This window comes from Patella vulgata, chromosome 9, assembly GCF_932274485.2.
Source record: "Patella vulgata chromosome 9, xgPatVulg1.2, whole genome shotgun sequence".
Classification (NCBI taxonomy): domain Eukaryota; kingdom Metazoa; phylum Mollusca; class Gastropoda; family Patellidae; genus Patella; species Patella vulgata.
The window spans coordinates 7,637,055-7,652,513 of record NC_065887.2 but is presented as its reverse complement, the minus strand read 5'-3'; positions in this window follow the sequence as shown (position 1 = coordinate 7,652,513).

The window sequence follows — 15,459 nt, the reverse complement described above, 5'->3', positions numbered from 1 at the left end:
GCTTGAATATAACAATACTGTTTCAACTTCCGTTTCTAAAGCTTGAATATAACAAGCGTTTGTCATGCAATATACGCTCTCATAGAACAAGTTCAAAAACCAATTTTCGTACAATAAGAAGCCATACACCAGGAAGTTACGGTTCGATATGCGCGAATATCAAAAGGGACTGGGATCCTAGCGATAAACTATAAACTTATATTTTAAGTTTCATCAAAATCGGACAAAAAAAATGTGACGCCCTAAAGGGCCAACAACCTTGGTATTACATACTCTTACATACGACGAGCGGCCATTTTGTCGGACAGTTTCGTCCGATTTTCACGAAATTCGAACTCGACCTTCATTAGGGTGTAACGGTAGAATACATGAACGATTTGTAAAATTGGGTAACATTGGGGACCTGTAGAGGGTCCACAAACTAAAACATGATTTTTTTTAGTACAATCGGGAGTCATAATCCAAGACGTTGCGGTCCGATATGCACCAATATCTTTGGGTTATATGCATTAAGTTTCATCAAAACTGGATAAAAAACGTGATTTTACGTACAATCAGAGACCATAATCCATGAAGTTACGGTCCGATAAATGCTACTATCGAACGGAACTGAGATCGTTGGGATATAAACCTACATTTCAAATTTCGTCAAAATCGAACAAAAATGTGAACGAACCTCTAAGCCAATATTTCCCATAATATTTGAAATTAAAACACGAATTACAATTGAACATTGGTCCATTTTAATCAATATTGATGTTGTTATCTTGCCTTGAGAATATGAGATCCTAATATCTAATATTTACAACACAATGAAATATTATATAATCAGTATACAAATGTGTTCTATTTGTAATGAACAAAGAAAAACATGTCCTAAAAGACAATGCGGAAGTAATTAGTAATGGCTGATTCACAAACGACAAAATAATAATTAAAATAAACTTTATAAATATACTGAGCAGGCGTAATTGTTCTATTTGAACTGTTCACGTATTTCATCGAACATAACTTGATTAGCAATTGAATATAAATCACTTTAATTTTTACATCAATATGTATGTGTGTTTCGTCTATTTTAAGGCTGCAAAAAATAGAGTCACACGCCCTTTAAGCTTATCACCGTGTTTACATATCACTTAAGGTTCTCAGTGGGTTTAGACATTCCAGTATTCTTACTGTTATTTATTCGTTTTCACTACAATGGTAGTGAAACATTGTTATCACTTTACATGGGTTCAGTACTTTATATTTTAAAATATTCTCGAAAGTCCATATAAGCACATTATCGATTCCAGGAACAAAGGAGAGATGGTTCAAATCGTCCCATGCTGCTTGGGGTAATTTCCCTTGTGGTACGAATATGTATGTATCGTGGGAACCTTGGTATCTTTTATCAGAACAGGTGGTGGTTCCTGGTCTCATATCACACTTCCTTTCCACACGACTGTGTCGGGTTAAAGCATACATCATCAACTTATTAGAAACCATGACATCTTTAGTAATTAAATCCAAACCTTGTCCCGTATAAACGTCGGCTTGATTGACCATCACCAGACGTCCGTTCAAATTAGAAAATACGAATTCGTAAGCGGTGCTTGATAATGTTGAGTCGTTTACTTTATGGAATAATAGCTTGTTTTGGTTGGTTGTTACATGAGTTTGAATATATCTGATGATCTCTGGTTGGTCGTATATAAAGTGTACATTAGAAACGTATGGATGACTTAAGTTCTTTTTAAAAATGTTATATATTCAGCTAAACGCTCTTCCATCTTTTCTCGTGGATATATGGAGTAACTTGAAGATTTCATTATGACCGGGTCCGTTAACAGAGGAAAAGTTATAACAACGTCGAGCAACATGAGAAAGTTCCCTCCCGCTGTACTGTTGGGTAATGTTTGTCACTTGGGTACGGTTTGAAACACAGATGATGTTTGAAACTTAAGGTAAATGAACACTAGAACAAGGGCAGTAATAAAATACACTACTATAACTTATAATACAATACAATTATGATAAGGTAAGGGTTTTAAATACAATACAAGTACTATAACGCAAGGTGTTTAAATATAATACAATTTCTAATGTCGTGCAAAGTATATATTTAATAATAAGCCCACGATAAATAAAATAATGTAACAATTACAGAGTGTTAGCTGTTGGGTGTGCCAGTTTTATCCATTGCTAGAATAAGACGGATTACGCTGTGGTTGAAGTGCAATTCAGTTATTGAAATGATTGATCATGCCAAATTGGAGCAAAATCTGTTAATAATTACAACATGTGGAGTATATACAGACAAAATATTAGCAAAAAATCGGTTTGAGCCACTCCTCGGGGTCGGGCATCCAGCCCTTCGGGTATAAAGCATAAATATGCCTAGTTCTAGGATGATCCAGGCCCGGCGGAGTGGGGGGGATGGCTTTAGCCCCCCCAATAATTTGGCCGCAAGTGTTCTTTTCTCCAGGTTATTGCGGCCCCGGGACCCACGCCTATAAGGACGTAGGATGGAAGCCCCCCCCCCCAATCAAGAATTGCTTTCGCCGGTCCTGTGATCCATTCTGAATTGCGGCCTATGGACGATAAACTGAAAACATGGGCGTAGCTGTGTCCCTAGGGATCGTGGTATGGATAAGAGGGATCATCCTTAGGGTATAAGTATGCATCCCGCCCTTCGGGTATAAAGCATAAATATGCCTAGTTCTAGGATGATCCAGGCCCGGCGGAGTGGGGGGGGGATGGGGGGGATTTGGCCGCAAGTACTCTTTTCTCCAGGTTATTGCGGCCCGGGACCCACGCCTATAAGGACGTAGGATGGAAGCCCCCCCCCCCCAATCAAGAATTGCTTTCGCCGGCCCTGTGATCCATTCTGAATTGCGGCCTATGGACGATAAACTGAAAACATGGCCGTAGCTGTGTCCCTAGGGATCGTGGTATGGATAAGAGGGATCATCCTTAGGGTATAAGGAATAAGTATGCATCCCGCCCTTCGGGTATAAAGCATAAATATGCCTAGTTCTAGGATGATCCAGGCCCGGCGGAGTGGGTGGGGTGGGGGGGATTTGGCCGCAAGTACTCTTTTCTCCAGGTTATTGCGGCCCGGGACCCACGCCTATAAGGACGTAGGATGGAAGCCCCCCCCCCCCCAATCAAGAATTGCTTTCGCCGGCCCTGTGATCCATTCTGAATTGCGGCCTATGGACGATAAACTGAAAACATGGGCGTAGCTGTGTCCCTAGGGATCGTGGTATGGATAAGAGGGATCATCCTTAGGGTATAAGGAATAAGTATGCAATTTTTCAATACGGAACCGTTCAGAATTTCTGCATGTAGGCGATAAACACAAACAATGGGGTCGGTACATGTACCAAGATCAACGTCATTACGGTATAAATATGCCGATTTTAAAGATGATCCATTCAGAATTGCGGTTTTGTGGACAATAAACACAACCAGCGGCTGCCAGGTAGGATACGTCCACATTTTCGAGGAAGGACAGAGAACAAGCTAAAACGAAAGTGATTTTTCCTACAATCAAGGGCCATAATTCAGGAAATTACAATTCGATATGCGCAAATATCGAAAGGACCCGAGATCTTTGGGTTATAAACTTACATTTCAGGTTTCAACAAAATCGGATAAAAATTGTGACCTGTATTGAGTCCACAACCTTGATATACATGTACCATATTTTTACGCTATTAGAGAACGAACGGCGGCCATTTTGTTTGTCAGTTTTGGGCCGATTTTCACGAAATTCGAACTCAGTCGTCCTTAGGGTGTAACGGTGACATAAAAATACGGTTTTTTAAATCGGATAAAAATTATGACCTCTATCGGGTCCACAAGCTAAAAACGCGATTTGTCGTACAATCAGGGGCCTTAATTCAGGAAGTTACGTTCCGATATGCAGGAATATCGAAAGGAACCGAGATCTTTGGGTTATAAGCATACATTTCAAGTTTAAACCAAATCTGATTAAAATTGTGACCTCTACAGTGTTCACAAGCTAAAAACGTGATTTTTCGGACAATCAGGGGCCATAATCCATGAAGTTACAGTCCGATATATGCCAATATCGACAGGAACCCGAGATCTTAGGGTGATAAACCTATATATCAAGTTTCAATGAAATCGGATAAAAATTGTGACCTGTAGACTGTTCACAAACAGTTGTGGACGGACGGACGGACGGACAGGGGCGACGACAATATACGTCCACATGATAATGTGGGCGGATAAAAATTGGGCGTCGCTCTGCCCCTGGGGGGGGGGGGGTACGACATGGACCAATATAAATAGGTACAACAATTAAAATTAAACGGTTGATCATGTAGCATTTGAACAAAATCTCTTAACAATTTCAACCTGTAGATTTACAGACAAAATGTTAACAAAAACGTGGGTGTGACAAGGCCCAAGCGGGTCGGGGCAGATGCCAAACTCAATATTTATCAAGTTAAAAAATTGCAGAATTTGATGCCCCAAAAAGCGAGGTGTATTAAACCGGAGAATATTTAATTTCATTTACCATCTCCCTGCAACACCCACCACAAGTATTTTATCTACGCCAAATTTCCCGTCACTTCCAATTCACACACATCTAAAAACTCAGAATCTTTGATTATTCTGACGTAACGTCCGATAGTGACGTCATCACATTCAAATGTTCGAGAAGTCATACCGAAAATCCCTGGTATAAATTTACAAATGATGGGCGTGGTTGTTGTAGTAGTTGGATCAGACTCATAAACCAATATACTTGCATTTGTCATTCTACCATAAACATCTAAAAGACAATATATATTAGATACAAAACAGTTAATTTATTGATATAAAACTTCTGGTCGGTGCATTACTTGTATATTCTCCAATCGATATGATTTAATATCCTTAAAATATCCTCAGTTTTACTTAAATCAATCAGAATAGTAACTATCAACAGAAACATACCCCTACAAATGTGACATAGATTAATAACCAATTGTGATATCGATCTCCGAAACTTCCTGAAAACGGCCATATAGACTTATAATGTTCATTACGTCATTTGGCAGTGGCCGTCTTCGACCGAAGTTAAGTATGATGCGAATATATGCAGGATTAAACACAGCAGCATTAGTTTATTTAGCGATTTGTTTGTGGTCACTCCACTTTTCAGATTAACTTTGACTTAAATTTGGAGAATAAAAACAGGCTCTGGACGGCCCCATGCTGTAGGCATGTACCTTTCAATAACGGTTTTAGAGCCCGTGCACTATTATCAGATTCTTTTACAAAGATTAACTTACATTCCCGATCATCGACGCGATTCACTATGGTAACACTGGTAATGTTAAAAGTAAGTTCAAGGTCAACTTGTAACCATGAAGTATAATCACCATATTCAGTATGACTGCAGCTTAACTGATATGCATCACCATTTCTATTCCCATCGACAGCCAGTGATGATGACAACGGCACATTGTGTGTATGTATCTTAGTTGAGCTTTGTACAGTAGGTTTACCCAAGGCAATGTTCGGTCCATCTGAAATTATCGACTCTCATAGTTTGAATAAAATACATTATCAGACATAAACAGGATGTCTTTTATCTTCTACCTAAGACGGATCGAAATATATAATACACATGGTCTTCATTACCAAATTTGTAAGAACTTCTTTAATTATTTATCTGATTATGTTTCGTTTGATTGGGTTTCATACAAAGGCATAATGTTGTAAGCAATGGTATGTATTTGTAGTGGATACATTCCGTTTCACCTGCCTTTATCGTATTAATTTGTATTACCGGAAATAGTTCAATGTTTTTTTTAGAAAATAAGTGTCGATTTTAGATGTTAAATAGGCGAATCAAAAGGAGTATTAAATAGTTTTATGCGAGGTGCATAAATACTAATATATTTATATCATAATGTTGTCATATAGGGCTAGGTATTGCATGACGGGAAAATGTACGAAACTTCTTAAAATGTCAAATAGATATCTGATGTATCAACTGCTTTTATATGGTTTCTACCTAATTGTAGTTGAGGAATTTTTAGAAGTGAGTTATCGTACGCGTTTTAAGTGTATTTGTCGTATTTAGGGAATTATATTTTTGTTGTTTCTATGGAATTCACTACGTGTAACTCTACGACTGCCTAGGTGAAATCATTACCCTACGGCTGAACGTTTTGTACACGGCTCGTGCTGTAATAAAAGTTATCCATAGTGAAAGCTGTTTTGTGAAGTGTTGCGTGGATAACTAAAATTGATAAAAACTGGTAGTTAACATGCCTACAATGAGGCTGATCTTCCACGCCGAAATCCCAAAATAAATAAATGACAGACATAATTAATTTCATATTTATCTTTTTAAAATGTAGTGAGCAAACTGTCTATCTAGGCTTAGTCTAAGCAGAAAATGTTCAACTTGTGTAGAATCCGCGTCCAACAGGAATATGAAAACAGTGGATCGAAGAATCCGATACGGAAGTGTTCTTCACTAGATAAATATTAAAGTAAATCTGACTATGAAAACAGTATTAGTGTCTCTTTTGTTTATTTACCACAAAATGTTCAAAATCAAACTCAGTCAGATTTTGAAGTACCTGCTAGCGAAACCACGCCCGCGAAGCCTTTATAATTCTGTGCCGCGGCAAAAAACAGACCCGACAATCGTGACTAAAATAAAATTACCTCCCCTCGCGCAATTACCAGTATTAAGTTCAAAAGCAAAGAAATAGGAAAGGAATCAATTATTAATATTATTATTTTTTAATCTTGCTGCTCTTTTTTTTTGCAACCCACAGATAGATAGACTACTAACTGATGATTGGGGTGTAAATGTATCAACACGCCCATGTGAATGTCAAGTATTATACCTGAACTTTAGTTTCTTAATTTTAAAATGCTTTATACATACGGGAATTTGGAGTATTAAGCAAAACCAAGCTGCTTACAAAAAGTACGAAAAAATTGAAATTGATCATTTCACAATTTCCAACTGCTGCATTTGGAAATTTCAAAGTTCTAAACTGGAGAAATTTGTCATTACCGGATAGGAATACTTATCGGGTTGAAACATTGCCGTGTAACTATAAGAATAACGTAAATTCTAAGGAGGAGTTGTTCGAGAAACTATTCTGTAAAAAATCCCGCAATGTCAAAAATCACATCGCTTGATTTGCCGTTGACATTGAGATCTCGTCGTGTCTCGCGCGAGCGGCAGGGAATCCAACCATTGGGCTATTTCAAGGCATTTGCCTTATGAACATCTATGCCTCAATTAAAAGCAGAGTTGTTATGTTCCAAAGTCTTGACCAATCAATTTGCTTATCGCTAGTTAGGCGAAGCAGAAAATTATTATCATCGAACTTAAGTCAAGGCATTGATATACTGAATCTATAATCGGAGCTTTATCTCTCTCATCCAATTAGAACCAAATTTATCGTGTTGGAAAGTCTCAACCAATCAAATTGCTTATCTCTATTATGTGGAAAATGCGCATGATTGAACTCTCTCAAGGCATTCACCCAAATAGACATCTACATCAATTTTGAACATTCTACCTCAATTAGTAGGAGAGCTATTGTGTTCCAAAATCTCGACCAATCACTTTGCCTAAGCAGAGCATGCGCAGCATCGAACTTTGTTCGGGTATTGATGTGATGAAACTATGCGAGCGGTTTCACCACTATCACTCAATTAGAATCAAAACTTATCGCCCTTATTACCCTCGGCAGAAAATGTTAATTATCGAACATTGTCATGGTGTTGATTTAATGAAACTATACACCAAGTCTCATCACTCTCAATTAATTGGAAATGAAATGAAATGGAGTTTAACGTCCTACTGTTCTGCTCCGACTTGGCTAATGAAGATGGGAACTAAAGTTATCATGTCCAAAATCATCAACCACTTAAATTGCTTACCTCTGCTTACCTTAGAACTCCATCAAGACATTCAAATTCAAGCTCAACTAGAAGGAAAGTGTGACAGACCCATTTTTATAGGCCCCTGCTTTCTTCGACAAGCGAGGGATAAACTGATGGGCCTTGTCAATATCAAACGACAGTGTCGCGAGAATAACACAATTGTTAAAACTGGTGATATAATTTCATAACTTACTTGGAAATCGTTTACATCCGTTCACATTACACGTGTTCTGTTGGAAAGAGGACTCATCAACTGAAAGATATAATGATCTTCACTGTAACATAATTTTCGGATACATATATCGTATTGCGGAAGCTGTTTGAAATGAGCTCAGGACCAAACTGTTTAACAATTAAGAATAATACTGTATATTTGTCGAGCGCCAAATATATCCAAAAGCATACCCAAAGCGCAATGAATAAATAGTTATATATACACATGGAACAAAGTCTAATTAACATAGCATTCTGGAAATAAGTGAGTCTTTAGCTGTGAATTAAAAGTAGTCAAGATTTTCACACTCTCGGATTTTCAGAGGTATATCATTCCAAAACTTTTAGGAGAAACTACCTGAAACGTCTGTCACCAAAATGTTCAAATTTCGACTGTGTGACGAGTGTGTTCTGGTTATAAGATCTCAAGGACTGAATTGGCTGACATGGAGTTAATAGTTCAAATAAATAGCTGGGTGCCAGATTTCGTAGACACTGGTATGTGAGGCACAGGACCATACAGTTGATGCAAGTGGGAATTGGGGGACAGTGTAAAGATGTTAAAATAGGTGTTATGTGAGATGATATTTTGTTTCGTGAAATCATTCCGGTTGCTGTATTCTGTATGTTCTGTAGCTTGTGGGGACTGGTGTTACATTTATGCTTGATAATGGGCCCGTGTGATCGAGTCTGAGGCCAAGTATGTAAGGGGCTGGTTTGATCGAGAATTGGCGGTAGAGCTGAATGGATGAGGGAGCGGAAAGAACATCGCCATATTCATTGTGAATAATGATTATGTAAAATACCAAGTACAAAAAAAAACCCAGATGTCTTTTTTTTAATCTTTGAACGTCGCATGGCCTGTTGAAAACCGAGTGAATCTGCTGTATATCCCCGTAGCGACACGTCACATGGTGGAGATGCATTCTTTCTTCCTAAACATTAACAACGTGTTGTTGTGAGAGAGAATCGCGCCATATTTGTTTACTTGTTTACTTTTTGTCTAGATTGAGCTGACGTGTGGGCCTGCTCTACATAACTCAACCTACAACAATGAAGACTGTTAACGATAATTATAAGTGGGTGACTTATTTGCCATCATAACCAAAGAGGTGACATCCTTAAAATATAATTTAATTGACTTTGATGGTGATCAGCTCGTCTTTACTTCAGACAATTCGCACCCAACCATGCCTTGTCTTCATCATTTCGATTCCGATAGTGTCAGTGGTGGCACAGGGTACTATGACACACACGCCTCAACATATCTGTATTTTATGAAGCGTTTTGATGGACATTTTAATAAATCGATATCATTCGATTCATTCTTTAGGAGTTTGAAGCATGTACTGAACTTAATAATTTACCAACCATCCAGAAGAAAAAAGCTGCTTTCTACTTATTGTTAACAGGCTCAGCAAAGATTTGGTTTGGAAAGTTGTCACATAATTATTTTTATGAGCAATCTTGGAATAGTTTCATCAAACATTTTAAGGCTGCCTTTTCCATTGCACCTGAAGAAAACCTTGATGATGATGATGAGTTAGTTGTATTTTACGTCCGCTTCCACCGAGGTGATATCGCAGACAAACCTTGCCCTCCAAGCTGAATATCAATCGATTACTCAAGGTCACGAAACCATTGATGCATTTCATAGCAGATTGATAAGACTTGGACATCAGCTATCAAAAACCGACATATGGGGATCACGTGGCTAAGTGGGTAAGACGCTGGCTCGCTAGCCTGGCGGTCGGGTGTTCGATCCCTGCATTGGCCGAGAAAGTTCATCCAGATTTTCCGGCGTGGTTTTCCCTTGTCAGTGATGCAGGACGGGGGGCCCGACAAGGACAGCTGTCTAGTCGTTCGGATAGGACGAAAAACCGAGGTCCCGTGTACACATTGGCGTGCACGTAAAAGATCCCTTGGCGGTTGAAATTCGATATAAGAGTAGGCCATAGCACACTGTATGGCGTATGCCCGTCTTCATTTACCCAGTTTAAGAGCAAAACGGTAGGACGTTAAACCCCCATTTCCTTTCATTTCATTTACAAAAACCGACATGGATATTTAATTGAATTTTTTCAAGGGTCTGCCTCCATCTCTAGCATTTTTTCTTCCAGCAAGAAACCCAGTCTCGTGTTTTGAAGCTTTGTTGGCAGCAACGACGGGTGAGTCATTTGGATACGCCTCCAACAGTTTCTTCTTACACCTACAGACATCACCCCCAATACAATCATCCAGATTTGAACTATTCCAGCCACCCAGCTACCCTCAATCCAATAGTGGTACATGTTATTCTTGTTATGGAATAGGTCATCAGCAGAAACAGTGTAATAAAATACCAGGAGGTCAAGTTCGTCCAGAGTTTCATTGTAGTGTTTGTCAATAGTTTGGACATTCCAGTACTAAATTTAAACTTAGTGTGTCGGAAAACTACCCAAGCCCGAGGGCTTACAACCTGGCTCCCTTGGGCTACTCTCTTCAAAGGCCACGACAGCACCCAACCTCTTACAACATGTCACGTCAACAGTACCATCAACAACCAGCAACTCGAACGTCTTTCAATCCAACACAAAGTCATCCTCAGTCACCGCTCAACCAACCACTAAATCAATAAATAATCATTGTATTACGCCTACGGGAAAAATTTTCACCATATGAAATTGTGTGCATTATTACATAGTGGTAGTTCAATTAATACTATTTCTGATGATTTATTTTGTCAGTTGCATGATTCTATTAAGTACAATTTTAATCCTGTTGTTTTAGCTGATAATAGTTGTAGGTACTTGTTATTTAGATTTTCGAACTACTGATAATGTCAATTATTGTTGTCAATTTCATGTACTTAAAAAACACCTCCCAACCAGTCATTTTGGGTGTACAGTTTCTTAAGAAATTAAAACGTATTCTTGATTTTTCTAATGTTTCTAAAGCCACTCATGTCAAATGTCCTAAAACTGTTCAAATTCCTGTTGGCAAAGAAATTATTATACTGAGCGCCATGGAAAACGCATCACTTAGTTTTTCGTATAACAAAATAATCCTGTAAACATATCTTATTTATTTTGCTTCTTATTGTGAACAATATTCAAATGGGAACACATCAATAACAACACATTTGTACACTTATGGATGTTTAATCTGTAATCAACGGTACAAAGTCAGAGGGGTCAAAACCAAAAGTACGACACAGATGACAGTAGCGCGTATGTCCTCCACGGGCTCTTACGCACGCTGTGCAGCGACGTCGCATGGAATTTACCAATGTTTGAAAGAAGGCCTGGGGCAAATTGTTCCATTCTTGGACAAGAGCAGCTTCTAAAGCAGCAATGGTGTGCATTTGTGTTCTCCGATACAGACGGCGTCCAATCTCATCCCAGACATGTTCTATCGGTGCCATGTCCGGAGACATGGTTGGCCAGTCCAAGACCTTGATGTTGTAGGCAGCCAGGTAGTCCATACTAAAACGGGCGGTATGCGGACGTGCATTATCCTGTTGGAAGTGATGAAGCTGTGGGTGCGCTCGAAACATCGGAACAACAATTGGTTGCAAGACATCATCACGGTAGGCTACAGCATTAACGCGACCCCTGCAAATGTGTAAGGCGGTCCGGTGATGAAATGTGAAGCCTTCTCACATCATTACACTTCCCCCACCCCATCGATTCGTTTCGAAGACGCAGCAGTCTGCAATACGTTCCCCAAGACGTCTCCACACACGTTGACGGCCATCAGCGTGATAAAGATGAAAGCGACTCTCATCACTGAAGAGCACACTTTGCCAGTCTACTCTTCGCCATGTCTGTTGTCCTTGAGCTCATATCAAACGCCGCTGACGGTGATGATCCCTGAGGATAGCTCCAACATAAGGTCGTCGTGCACGGAGACCTACTTCTCTTCGACGACGTCTTACGGTGTTGGCACTTACTGGTCCTTGTCTTCCGACGACTGCTGCACCTGTTCGAGTCGCTGGGCGGAATCTGTCACGCAGATGAGTGATCCGTGTGTAGCGGTCTTGAGCCTGGGTTGTAACGCGTTGTGGACCAGGACGTTGACGGTCACGTGTTGATCCAGTAACTCGAACACGTTCCACCAACCTTACAATAGTGGACTGATGACAATTGAAGTGTCTGGCAATAGCACGTGTAGACATGCCAGCCCTGGACATTCCCATGGCTTCATTCCGTTGATTTTCAGTAAGTCTCGGCATCTCTAGCTCGATTCCTTCACACGTCCAACAACAAATTACGACAGATTGGCGTTTCACAGTTCATGTACTGCACATTAAGTTGAAAACATGGTTTTAAAAGGCTCACACACAATGCTGCACGTGAATATTGGGTTTTTCATGTGCATCTCGTGCATTTTTTTTTTGTGCACACGGGCCGATATTTTTTGCGTTAATTAAGGAGCATAATTGTGTGAAACAATAGTTCATGGTGGTTTTGTATGTATATTTGGGAAAAAAAGTGATGCGTTTTCCATGGCGCTCAGTATATTTGGGGTAAATTGGCGCACGAATTTGGTATTCAAGGATCAACATTTACTACGAAAAAACATGGTGTGTAAAAGTTTGTGTACAGTTTCTATATCCCAACTGTGCCTTTAAGAATTTGAATACTACTGACAACCCTGTGACATTATTTTAACCAACTGCAGAGTTTACTCCCTTGATGACTCATACTCTATTTTGGATGTAAACAAATCATCAACTTCCACCTCTTCATCGGATGAACAGATTAATTTGTTATGTGCTGGTAATACTGATACTAGTAGTACTACTCATGAGTCATTTTTAGAACAACTTAATTTTTCAAATTGTGGTGTACACGGAAAGATTTAGAAAAACTTACCTCTTTACTAATTGCTATTAAGGACATCTTTGTCATTACTGAGAATCCCTCATTAGGACTAACTGATTTTGTTGAATATAAAATTTTGTTAAAACCGGTTGCTGTAGGTAAACATCAGAATCCATATAGACTTCCCCCTGACAAGCGTGAATTTCTGCGTCATCAGTTGGAGGAATTAGTTGCGCAAGGTGTCATTTGTCCAATCTCAGAATCTGAGGATGTACCTATTACCAGCCCTGTTGTTTTGGTTACAAAGCGTAATAAAACTAAGACAACTTACCAGCCTGGGGGCAAAGCAGAACGTTTGTCATTGTACAGATTTTGTGTGGTTTTCCGCTATCTCAATACCTAAACTCTGGACTTTCATTATCGCATACCGGACTTACAAGAGTTAACAGAAGCTTTCGCTACTAAAACACCAAATTTTATAACCTCAATTGACTTATCATCTGGATTTTTTCCAAATGGGGTTAGACCCCTCCTCATCAAAATACACTGCGTTTTCAACTTGGTTTGGTTGTTATAAATTCCTTCGCTTACCTATGGGGTTTAAAATCCCCACCCAATTCATTTGAACTCTTAACGGATAAAGTATTACACGGGTTAACTTTTACTAGTGTTCTTTGTTATCTTGACGATGTGCTTATTTTTTAATGAAACATTAGATGCCCCTCTTAAAGACATGAATCTTGTGTTTGATCGTTTCCGCAAAGCAGGGTTAAAACTTAATTCAAAGAAATGTGAATTTGCTCAAAAACACTGCCTATACCTCGGCCATGACATTTCGGCAGATGGAATTAAACCCCCCGATAACCAAGTACAGCTAATTAAAGACTATCCAATACCCCTTACAGTCATTCGACGTTTCCTCTGCTGTATATCCCCGTAGCGACACGTCACACTGGTTTAATTAATCCGAGAGAGCAAACCGTTAAATAGTCTATGGTGGCATCAATCGCGATTCAGTCTCTGGTCGTGACATAGCTAAATATAAAAAGGTTCAGCTTCAAGAGCATGTCAAGATATTTTACACGGAGAGTTGCACTCAATTCTCTACAAAATCCTAATATTGAAGCATACAAAAACATAGACCGAAATTAACAATTCGCAAATACAAACAATACCTAGAGGAATAAAAGGGTTATGTTGCGCCTAAAATGTCTTAAAGACAAATCTGGTAACTACACAGTGCCCATCTTAGAGATGAAAGATTCAACGTCATATACAATCTTTTGTAATGTATAAACACATGCATGGACTTCATACATTTCTCTAGATGTTCGGTTTCCGCGCTGATAAACTTATCTATATATGCTACCCACCTTTATGACCAGTTATCTCAACTTCACATAAAGTCATCATCTCTGATTTCTCGATAAAAATCTTAACAAAACGTCCAATAACCCCATCTTGACATTTGATTATGTTTGGTCCAGTGGGTAGAAGTCCAAGCATTACGCCACAGCATACAGGATTAGAATCCACCATGGGGTCAGAATGGTAAAGTTCGATATTTACATCATGTAAACGTTCAGCTAAAATACATTTTACATATTGATTACCAATTTTTTGTGGTACAGTTGTTATAAAATATGTATTTTTCATTATTCTAACTAGTTAAAGTGAAATGAAATGGGGTTTAACGTCCTACTGTTCTGCTCCTAACCTGGGCTAATGAAGACGGGCATACGCCATACAGTGTGCTATGGGCGCTACGGCCTACTCTTATATCGAATTACAACTGCCAAGCGATCTTTTACGTGCACGCCAATGTGTACATGGGACCTCGGTTGTTCGTCCCATCCGAACGACTAGACAGCTGTTCTTGTCAGGCCCTCCACCCTGCATCACTGACAAGGGGAAACCACGCCGGAAAATCTGGTAGAACTTTCTCGACCAATTCAGGGATGAAAATCCGACCTCCAGGCTACCGGGCCAGCGTCTTACCCACGTAGCCACGTGATCCCCACTCAGTTAAAATACATTTTACATACTGATTACGATTTTTGCGGTACGGCCGTTATAAAATATATAAATGAATGAAATTAATGAAGATATCATTTTGTCTTCCAGAAGAATATTTTAAATATGCATTACAATGATATATTCTTTAAATGGCATTTAGTAATTGGAACATAATCAAATAACACACTATTTATGGATAACAATTACTGTGTTTATTTCACAAGTCGTTATCAAGCATATAACACAAATAAATAAAATGAAAACAAAATAGCTATATATATATACACGAGCAGTGCGAACCCTCCAATGGGATGCAAAATCAGCAAGCATGAGCAACTGTCCCAAGCCGTTAAATAAACAATGTACATAGATGGTTATAAACTGTAATTGGTATAGATAAGTGCAGGAATGAAGCCAGAGGATCAAACAATTGTTAGCAGGTATAATGAGTCCGGACTGTAAAAACATATTAAATAAATCTATATATATATATATATACAGT